This window comes from Eriocheir sinensis, chromosome 24 (assembly GCF_024679095.1).
Source record: "Eriocheir sinensis breed Jianghai 21 chromosome 24, ASM2467909v1, whole genome shotgun sequence".
NCBI classification, from domain to species: domain Eukaryota; kingdom Metazoa; phylum Arthropoda; class Malacostraca; order Decapoda; family Varunidae; genus Eriocheir; species Eriocheir sinensis.
In genome coordinates this window covers 19334333-19345272 of record NC_066532.1, presented here as the reverse complement: position 1 = coordinate 19345272, position 10940 = coordinate 19334333, and positions in this window count along the sequence as shown.

The window sequence follows — 10940 nt, the reverse complement described above, 5'->3', positions numbered from 1 at the left end:
CTGAGGAGGAATTTACAGAACTGCACACCTGACATTAAACACATAGCTTATGACACACTTGTGAGACCAACACTGGAATACTGCTCCACGGTGTAGGATCCTTACACACAGAAACATTGATAGGTGAGAACAAATCAACACCAAGGCGGCTAGATTCATTACAAACAATTACACTCAAACGCCTGGTATCACAACACGGATCAAACAACAGATAAACATGGACCCTCTTCACATACGCAGACAAGCACACAGACTTACACTTAGCGTCTCAGTTCGCCTGTTTTAACCCGGTAGCTGCGTGGATCATGTTTCTTAAAGGCCCTTCCCTCTAAGCGAGAAAAATGAGAAAAAATCATCACTCACGCAAACCATTTCATAATATATATCAACGCATTTGTGATCAGTTTACGCATCTATTTGGGGTGGTTTATATCATGGCAAAAATTTGGCCCGTCACTGGTTCACGGTAAAGCCACAAATTTAGCCCGTCGCTGTTACCGGGTTAAACGCCTCTCGTACAAGTTTGTGATTTTCGTGGATTGTTTTGTGACCCTAAGGATGGTTCGACACGACTGCTGCTTCTTGAGCGGGAAAATAACACAAGAAAACCTGATTAAATCTTCTCTGTGGCCTTGGAAAATAATCGTAACTGGAGCCCGATACCTTTAAGAACACAGACCTTATGTACAAGATCACAAACACTCACATTGACATTGACCCACAAACATAACTACACAAGGCAAACAATCAACGTACTCGTAACACACACATCCATAAATACCAAACATATCACACTAACACTGACGCATACAAGCACTCATACTTTCCACGCACCATACGCCACTGGAACAACCTCCCTCAACAGATTTTAGACTGCGGTACAATAGACTCATTCAGAAAACAAATACACACTTGTCACCAAAACACACCAACACTAACAATGACACTTGATTCACTTCCCTCCCCTGCACACCCGGCTCAACAGTCCCCCCACAGCCAACAAATATGCATCATTAATACCGGTTTTCTGTAATAATACCGGCCCGCCTTGCTCTTCCCGGTATAAGTCATGATAGCGGTACTAATGGTGTTTCCTAAAAAAAATACCGGTAACACAGGTAACGGTATTTACTTTTGAAATTTTAAACTTTTCATTTCTCGCTTCTCGTGCAATAAGTTATGCAACACTACAATCGCACAAGGTAGTTTTAAGGTGACTTCAAACTTTTGTTATTTTTTGCATAAAGAGTATTTTTATCAATGAAAAATATCAAATCTCCTGTAACATTTATTTTGGGTTTTGTGTGTGTGCTAATAATATTAATAGAAATAATAATAATAATAATAATGATAATAATAATAATAATAATAATAATAACTGTAATAATAATAAGAGTAATAATAATATTGAAAATAATAACTAATAATAATATTGAAAATAATAATAATAATAATATTGAAAACAATAATAATAATAATAATAATAATAACAATAATAATAAAATAATAAAAAATAATAATAAAATAATAAAAAATAATAATAAAATAATAAAAAATAATAATAGAAATAATTATAAAAATAACAATAATATTGAAAATAATATTGATAATAATAATAATAATAATAATAATAATAATAATAATAAATGGTGGCCCATGGAAATAACTGTTTTATGAGAAAGGGAGAGGGAGAGAGAGAAAGGGAGAGGGAGAGAGAGAAAGGGAGTGGGAGAGAGAGAAAGGGAGTGGGAGAGAGAGAAAGGGAGTGGGAGAGAGAGAAAGGGAGAGTGGGAGAGAGAGAAAGGGAGAGTGGGAGAGAGAGAAAGGGAGAGTGGGAGAGAGAGAAAGGGAGAGTGGGAGAGAGAAAGGGAGAGGGAGAGAGAAAAAGGGAGAGGGAGAGAGAAAAAGGGAGAGGGAGAGAGAAAAAGGGAGAGGGAGAGAGAAAAAGGGAGAGGGAGAGAGAGAAAGGGAGAGAGGGAGAGAGAGAAAGGGAGAGAGAGAAAGGGAGAGAGAGAAAGGGAGAGAGGGAGAGAGAGAAAGGGAGAGAGGGAGAGAGAGAAAGGGAGAGAGGGAGAGAGAGAAAGGGAGAGAGGGAGAGAGAGAGAAAGGGAGAGGGAGAGAGAGAGAAAGGGAGAGGGAGAGAGAGAGAAAGGGAGAGGGAGAGAGAGAGAAAGGGAGAGGGAGAGAGAGAAAGGGAGAGAGAGAGTGGAGAGAGAGAGAGGAGGGAGGAGAGAAAGGAGGAGAGAGGAGAGGAGAGAGAGAGAGAGAAAGGAGAGAGGGAGAGAGAGAAAGAGGAGAGGAGAGAGAAAGGGAGAGGAGGAGAGAGAGGAAAGGGAGAGAGGAGAGAGAGAGGAGAGAGAAAGGAGGAGAAAGAGAAAGGAGAGAGAGAAGAGAGAGATTTAGTTATAGGAAATCAGACCGCACAGACCCCATGGTCCAGAGTAGGTGGTCTGTCCTTAAACCTAAGTGATTTTACATTAATCAGATGGCTCCAAATCGTTGCTTTTCTACTCTTGTTAATATAAAGTTCAAGGAAGTGATGGTCGAGCTTGTTTTTAATAGTCAATCGTGTTACACTGGACCACTGATGGTGGGAGCTTATTCCATTCTCGCACTACAACGTTGGTGAAGAAAAATTTGGTGCAGTCTGAATTTACTTGTCTACATTTGAGTTTTGTGCCATTGTTCCTCGTTCGCAAAGTGTCATTGATCATAAACAATGTTGATCTGTCTACATTCGTGAAACCATTAAGTATTTTAAAACATTCGATCAGTTTTCCTCGGAGGCGACGTTTCTCAAGAGAGAACATGTTAAGGGTGGAAAGCCTTTCTTCGTAGGATTTGTTGCGCAAGGAAGGGATCATTTTTGTTGCTCGACGCTGAACACCTTCTAGTTTAGCAATGTCCTTTGCATGGTGAGGAGAGAGAGAGAGAGAGAGAGAGAGAGAGAGAGAGAGAGAGAGAGAGAGAGAGAGAGAGAGAGAGAGAGAGAGAGAGAGAGAGGCAAGGTGTATAGGTAACAGTTACGTGTGTTATATGGAATCCCTTCTATCTCCTGTCTTGTCCCCCACACCCAGGAGCTGCCGTGACGGAGGCCTGACTCAGCGCCTGTGTCTTGTCCCCCACACCCAGGAGCTGCCGTGACGGAGGCCTGACTCAGCGCCTGTGTCTTGCCCCCTACACCCAGGAGCTGCCGTGACGGAGGCCTGACTCAGCGCCTGTGTCTTGTCCCCTACACCCAGGAGCTGCCGTGACGGAGGCCTGACTCAGCGCCTGTGTCTTGTCCCCCACACCCAGGAGCTGCCGTGACGGAGGCCTGACTCAGCGCCTGTGTCTTGTCCCCCACACCCAGGAGCTGCCGTGACGGAGGCCTGACTCAGCGCCTGTGTCTTGTCCCCTACACCCAGGAGCTGCCGTGACGGAGGCCTGACTCGTGGGGCAGCGTCTGTGTCTTGTCCCCCCCACCCAGGAGCTGCCGTGACGGAGGCCTGACTCAGCGCCTGTGTCTTGTCCCCTACACCCACGAGCTGCCGTGACGGAGGCCTGACTCAGCGCCTGTGTCTTGTCCCCCACACCCAGGAGCTGCCGTGACGGAGGCCTGACTCAGCGCCTGTGTCTTGTCCCCTACACCCACGAGCTGCCGTGACTGAGGCCTGACTCGTGGGGCAGCGTCTGTGTCTTGTCCCCCCCCCACACACACACACCCAGGAGCTGGAGGGCGACCGCGTTGATGACCTAGCTCAAGACTGGAGACTGGGATGCCGGGCCAGGAGTGGGAGACCTCACGAAGACTCACAAAGATAGATAGGTCAATTTAGGTCAAGAAATGCTGAATAAAGGACAAAAGGAAGATATTGTGTTTGGTTCAGTGTGTTAGGGGGGATAGGTTATCACTGGTTAGCTAGTGTTGGTAGAGCAGGGCACCCCCAGTCTAATATATCAAGTTATTTATATTACAGCAACACTTACAAATTAACTTCTCCCTTTCCCTTTTTATTTATTTATTTATTATTTTTTTTTTACAGCAAAGGAGACAGCTCAAGGGCACAAAAAAGTAAACATTAATAAAAAAAAGCCCGCTACTCGCTGCTCCTAAAAAGAATCCAATAATTTCCCGTACATAAGAACATAAAGAGTCTGCAAGAGCTACCCACCTCACCTCACTATCCATGAATTACCCAACCTCCCCTTGAATGTATCTGTGGTATTAACACCCACCACATGGCTGCCAGGCCTGTTCCACTCATCCACCACTCTGTTAGTAATTCAATTCTTGCCTTTGTCCCTGTTGAATCTGAATTTATCCAGTTTAAATCCATTACGACGTGTCCTACCCGGTTCTCTTACCATCGGAACCTTATAAATATTCCCTTATTAAAACCCTTCAGTCACATATATATAACCTCTATCAAGTCTCCTCGCACCCTTCGCCTTACTAGAGAATGCAAGTTTAAGTCCTTCATCCATAACCCTATTCTTGCCTATGTCTTTGTTGAATCAATTTATCTAGATCAAAACCGTACGTTGCTACGTACGTGTCCTGCCCGGCTATTTTACAACCAAATCACTATTGACATCCCCTTCATTAAAGCCCTCTATCAATTTATAACCTCGATCAAGTCTCCTCGCAACCTTCGCCTTTCTAGGGAGTGTAGATTTAAATGCTTCAGTCTGTCCTCGTAAGGCAAGTTTCTCACCCCCTGAATCATGTTTGTCATCCTCCTCTGTACAGATTCTAACACCTTTAATTTAATGATTGAATGTTTCCTTTCTTCACTTTTCATTTCCTTGTTTTCTCTTTGATCCATTTTCTCTGATTCCTCGTTTTTCCTCAGTTTTCTCTCGTCCATTCTCTCTCTCTCTCCTCCTCTGTCTATCTTCATCCCTTCCTTCCTTTTAATTAATGTCTAAGTTATCTTTTAATTGATGTTCTTTCTAGTGGTCAAATCTTGCATCTCATTTCCTTTTATTAATTCTCTCCTCCTCCTCCTCCTCCTCCTCCTCTGTGTCTATCTTCATCCTTTCCTTCCTTTTAATTAATGTCTAAGTTATCTTTTAATTGAGGTTCTTTCTAGTGGTCAAATCTTGCATCTCATTTCCTTTTATTAATTCTCTCCTCCTCCTCCTCCTCCTCCTCCTCTGTGTCTATCTTCATCCCTTCCTTCCTTTTAATTAATGTCTAAGTTATCTTTTAATTGAGGTTCTTTCTAGTGGTCAAATCTTGCATCTCATTTCCTCGTATTAATTCTCTCCTAATCCTCCTCCTCCTCCTCCTCCTCTGTGTCTATCTTCATCCCTTCCTTCCTTTTAATTAATGTCTAAGTTATCTTTTAATTGATGTTCATTCTAGTGGTCAAATCTTGCATCTCATTTCCTTTTATTAATTCTCTCCTCCTCCTCCTCCTCCTCCTCCTCTGTGTCTATATATCTTCATCCCTTCCTTCCTTTTAATTAATGTCTAAGATATCTTTTGCTTGATGTTGTTTCTGGTGGTCAAATCTTGCATCTCATTTCCTATCGTCCATTCTCTCCTCCTCCTCCTCCTCCTCCTCCTCCTCATAATCTAGTTCCTTCTATTCTCCTTTCTCCTTTATTCCTTTTTCACTTTTCCTCCTTCTCTTTTCCATTCCTCTTCCCTGATTTTCCTCCATTCCTCCATTCTTTCCTCCTCTCCTCTTCCTCCAATTTTTTCTATATCTGTTTCTCCTTTTTCTCCTCCTCCTCTCTGTCTATCTTCATCCCTTCCTTCCTTATAATAAGTCTAAATCTTTTGCTCGAGGTTCCTTCTAGTGTGTTTGTGGTGTCCGGCTCTGCTCACAAGTTTGTTTTGTCACTGTATAATTGTCAGTCCCAGCCAGGCGCCTCTTCTATGTAAAGATATCGGCAGCTTCAAGCCTTGCCGATATCTCAGCCCGTACGTGAATGTGAATTAACCGAAATTCTTGTAAATGTCTGCATGGTGCTCTTGCTCATAATGCTTCTTTAAATTTTAAGTCTCGGTCACCTTACGGGGTTAGTACTAGACTTTGCCATGAGTTCACAACCCCCGTGATGGCCAGTTTCATGCACTATACATAAGTAATTTGCCTTTTGCATGGCTATAATTCAGCACCCGTGTCTAAATGTTCCCTTTTCTTATATGCCTCTCTGTTTTTGCAGGATGCCGCGGCCGGACCGGACGGAGGATCATCGCTTCGACACCGACGGTTTGGTTAAGTGGGTTCCTTAGTGTGTGTGTTTCTGTGTGTGAATGGCAGGCCTGCCGTATGATTGTTTTTTTTTGTGTGTGTGTGCGGGGCGGTTTGCCCTCGCGCTAGGATTTTGTTAGGATGTACATTTTTGTGTGTGAACTTTTTGCACGTAATCTTTTTTTATACCCATAGCTAGCGTTGTTTGTGTGTAGCTGTGTTCCGGGAGATGGGCGCCGGGGGACATGGGCCGGGGGTGGCACATGTGACCTCTTCCGTCCGTGACCTCTTCAGTCGGAGAGACCTGTAAGCATTTTGATATAGTTGTGTGGATAATGGATATTGTTTTTTACAGATAAAGAAACCGCTCAAGGGCATAAAAAAAATAGTTAATTCTTGCAGTAGACATATTCAAACTTCAGTTATATCAATTCTTGCAGTAGATATATTCAAACTTAAGTTATATCAATTCTTGCAGTAGATATATTCAAACTTCAGTTATATCAATTCTTGCAGTAGATATATTCAAACTTAAGTTATATCAATTCTTGCAGTAGATATATTCAAACTTAAGTTATATCAGTTCTTGCAGTAGATATATTCAAACTTCAGTTATATCAATTCTTGCAGTAGATATATTCAAACTTCAGTTATATCAATTCTTGCAGTAGATATATTCAAGCTTAAGTTATATCAATTCTTGCAGTAGATATATTCAAACTTAAGTTATATCAGTTCTTGCAGTAGATATATTCAAACTTCAGTTATATCAATTCTTGCAGTAGATATATTCAAACTTAAGTTATATCAATTCTTGCAGTAGATATATTCAAACTTCAGTTATATCAATTCTTGCAGTAGATATATTCAAACTTAAGTTATATCAATTCTTGCAGTAGATATATTCAAACTTAAGTTATATCAATTCTTGCAGTAGATATATTCAAACTTCAGTTATATCAATTCTTGCAGTAGATATATTCAAACTTAAGTTATATCAATTCTTGCAGTAGATATATTCAAACTTAAGTTATATCAGTTCTTGCAGTAGATATATTCAAACTTCAGTTATATCAATTCTTGCAGTAGATAATATATTCAAACTTAAGTTATATCAATTCTTGCAGTAGATATATTCAAACTTAAGTTATATCAATTCTTGCAGTAGATATATTCAAACTTAAGTTATATAAGTTCTTGCAGTAGATATATTCAAACTTAAGTTATATCAGTTCTTGCAGTAGATATATTCAAGCTTAAGTTATATCAGTTCTTGCAGTAGATATATTCAAACTTAAGTTATACCAATTCTTGCAGTAGATATATTCAAACTTAATTTATATCAATTCTTGCAGTAGATATATTCTTGTTTATGAGCCAATCAAACTTAAGTTATATCAATTCTTGCAGTAGATATATTCTTGTTCATTAGCCAATCAAACTTAAGTTATATCAATTCTTGCAGTAGATATATTCAAACTTAAGTTATATCAATTCTTGCAGTAGATATATTCTTGTTTATGAGCCAATCAAACTTAAGTTATATCAATTCTTGTAGTAGATATATTCTTGTTTATGAGCCAATCAAACTTAAGTTATATCAATTCTTGCAGTAGATATATTCTTGGTTATGAGCCAATCAAACTTAAGTTATATCAATTCTTGCAGTAGATATATTCTTGGTTATGAGCCAATCAAACTTAAGTTATATCAATTCTTGCAGTAGATATATTCTTGGTTATGAGCCAATCAAACTTAAGTTATATTAATTCTTGCAGTAGATATATTCTTGGTTATGAGTCAATCAAACTAAAGTTATATCAATTCTTGCAGTAGATATATTCTTGGTTATGAGCCAATCAAATTTAAGTTATATAAATTCTTGCAGTAGATATATTCTTGGTTATGAGCCAATCAAACTTAAGTTATATTAATTCTTGCAGTAGATATATTCTTGGTTATGAGTCAATCAAACTAAAGTTATATCAATTCTTGCAGTAGATATATTCTTGGTTATGAGCCAATCAAATTTAAGTTATATCAATTCTTGCAGTAGATATATTCTTGGTTATGAGCCAATCAAACTTAAGTTATATCAATTCTTGCAGTAGATATATTCTTGTTTATTAAGCAAACATTATTATGTGTGAACCATCCCATCTCCCTGGCACCTACATCATGTTAGCAGCCTATAGACTATAGAGCCTAAGGATGAAGGAACATGTTAGGCCGGGTTCACACGAGACACTGTTAGTGGTCAGTGGCCGCCACAAAAAATGGTCACCACGAAAAATGTTTGTTAGGTGCACCGTGCACACGAGCCACTCGGCGGCGGCCACTAATGAGGGCAGCACGTGGCGTCATGGATCTCGTCGAGGCAGCGGCTGTCTGTGCTCCCTTGGCAAAAAGCGCTTAAGAAAGTACTGCCGTGGGTTCACCCATATACACTTGGCAACAGACTGCTGCGTGTAGCATTCCACACATTATTTACACGGCTAAAAGAACACTATAATTTTGTACTACTTCAGGAGGTCACAGGAAAGGTTTAATCATCTTATGACAATAATTGGTCCACGTATAACACGGCAGGACATGAGGAGGTGTGTGCCGGTAGAAGAGAGACTTGCGGTAATTTTAATATAAGGCTGAACATGAAGAATATTAAGCCACATTAGATGTAATTTATTGACATAATTCATCAGTCTTTGCAGTTACCTAACATTTTCCCCTTTCTACTTCCGGGTAAATAAAACTCCCACATTCAGTGATTAATCCTTACCAGAATCAATTAATAATATGCAAAACTGTGAAACGAAAAGAAACTTTAGTTCTGAAAGAATATAAGAGCTTATCCATTATATCCTGAACACAAGTTATGCGTGAAGGTCATACTTATACATCATTATGACCGTTAAAATTCAAGTGTTCAAGTGTCAAGGCAGGGTGGCAGCAGGGTGGCAGCAGGGGCTCGTGTGCACGCTGCCATTTGAAACAACGGTGTCTATCCCCGGCCACAGTGGCGTGGTCAGAAAATGGCTCGGCCCGCCACAACTCGCCACGGTTTTATGGCGGCCACAAGAAGGTGTCCCGTGTGCGTGCAGCCATAGAGATGCGTGTGTTCTATTTTGACCATCACTGTGTGGCGGCCGCTGAACACTAAGGAGTGGCTCGTGTGAATCCAGCCTGAAGATCAACAAAATTGTAATGCCAAAATTGAATTAAGTACGGGAAAGATAGAAATTAAGGAGGAAAAGTAGTTTTAAGTATTTTTAAGTAAATATAAATTCCATCTCTATCTTTCCCGTACTTAATCAAACTTGGCATTACAGAATTACACTACTTCTTAAACTAAAATGGTTGTACTTCTTAAACTAAAATGGTTGAATCATCACCTCTCTCCCCTGTTATGCATATATTCATTTTTGCAATTTCTAACATTATAGACTCATTTAAATAATTTTTCACACATATACAAATACTACTTTTACATATCCCTTTTTTTACATATACCCTATACTGTCCAAACCCCTTATGAAAGAGTTAACCAGCATCTTCATTCTTTCGTCCCTATACTGTCCAAACCCCTTATGCAAGAGTTAACCAGCATCTTCATTCTTTCTTCCCTGTGCTGTCCAAATCCCTTATGCAAGAGTTAAGCAGCATCTCCACTCTTTCATCCCTGTGCTGTCCAAATCCCTTATGCAAGAGTTAACCAGCATCTTCATTCTTTCATCCCTGTGCTGTCCAAACCCCTTATACAAGAGTTAACCAGCATCTTCATTCTTTCATCCCTGTGCTGTCCAAACCCCTTATACAAGAGTTAACCAGCATCTTCATTCTTTCTTCCCTGTGCTGTCCAAATCCCTTATGCAAGAGTTAAGCAGCATCTCCACTCTTTCATCCCTGCGCTGTCCAAATCCCTTATACAAGAGTTAACCAGCATCTTCATTCTTTCATCCCTGTGCTGTCCAAACCCCTTATACAAGAGTTAACCAGCATCTTCATTCTTTCGTCCCTGTGCTGTCCAAATCCCTTATGCAAGAGTTAACCAGCATCTTCATTCTTTCGTCCCTGTGCTGTCCAAACCCCTTATGCAAGAGTTAACCAGCATCTCCACTCTTTCATCCCTGTGCTGTCCAAACCCCTTATACAAGAGTTAACCAGCATCTTCATTCTTTCATCCCTGTGCTGTCCAAACCCCTTATACAAGAGTTAACCAGCATCTTCATTCTTTCGTCCCTGTGCTGTCCAAATCCCTTATGCAAGAGTTAACCAGCATCTTCATTCTTTCATCCCTGTGCTGTCCAAATCCCTTATACAAGAGTTAACCAGCATCTCCACTCTTTCATCCCTGTGCTGTCCAAACCCCTTATGCAAAAGTTAACCAGCATCTTCATTCTTTCATCCCTGTGCTGTCCAAATCCCTTATGCAAGAGTTAACCAGCATCTTCATTCTTTCATCCCTGTGCTGTCCAAATCCCTTATACAAGAGTTAACCAGCATCTCCACTCTTTCATCCCTGTGCTGTCCAAACCCCTTATGCAAAAGTTAACCAGCATCTTCATTCTTTCATCCTTGTGCTGTCCAAACCCCTTATGCAAGAGTTAATCAGCATCTTCATTCTTTCATCCCTGTGCTGTCCAAACCCCTTGTGCAAGAGTTAATCAGCATCTTCATTCTTTCATCCCTGTGCTGTCCAAACCCCTTATGCAAGAGTTAACCAGCATCTTCATTCTTTCATCCCTGTGCTGT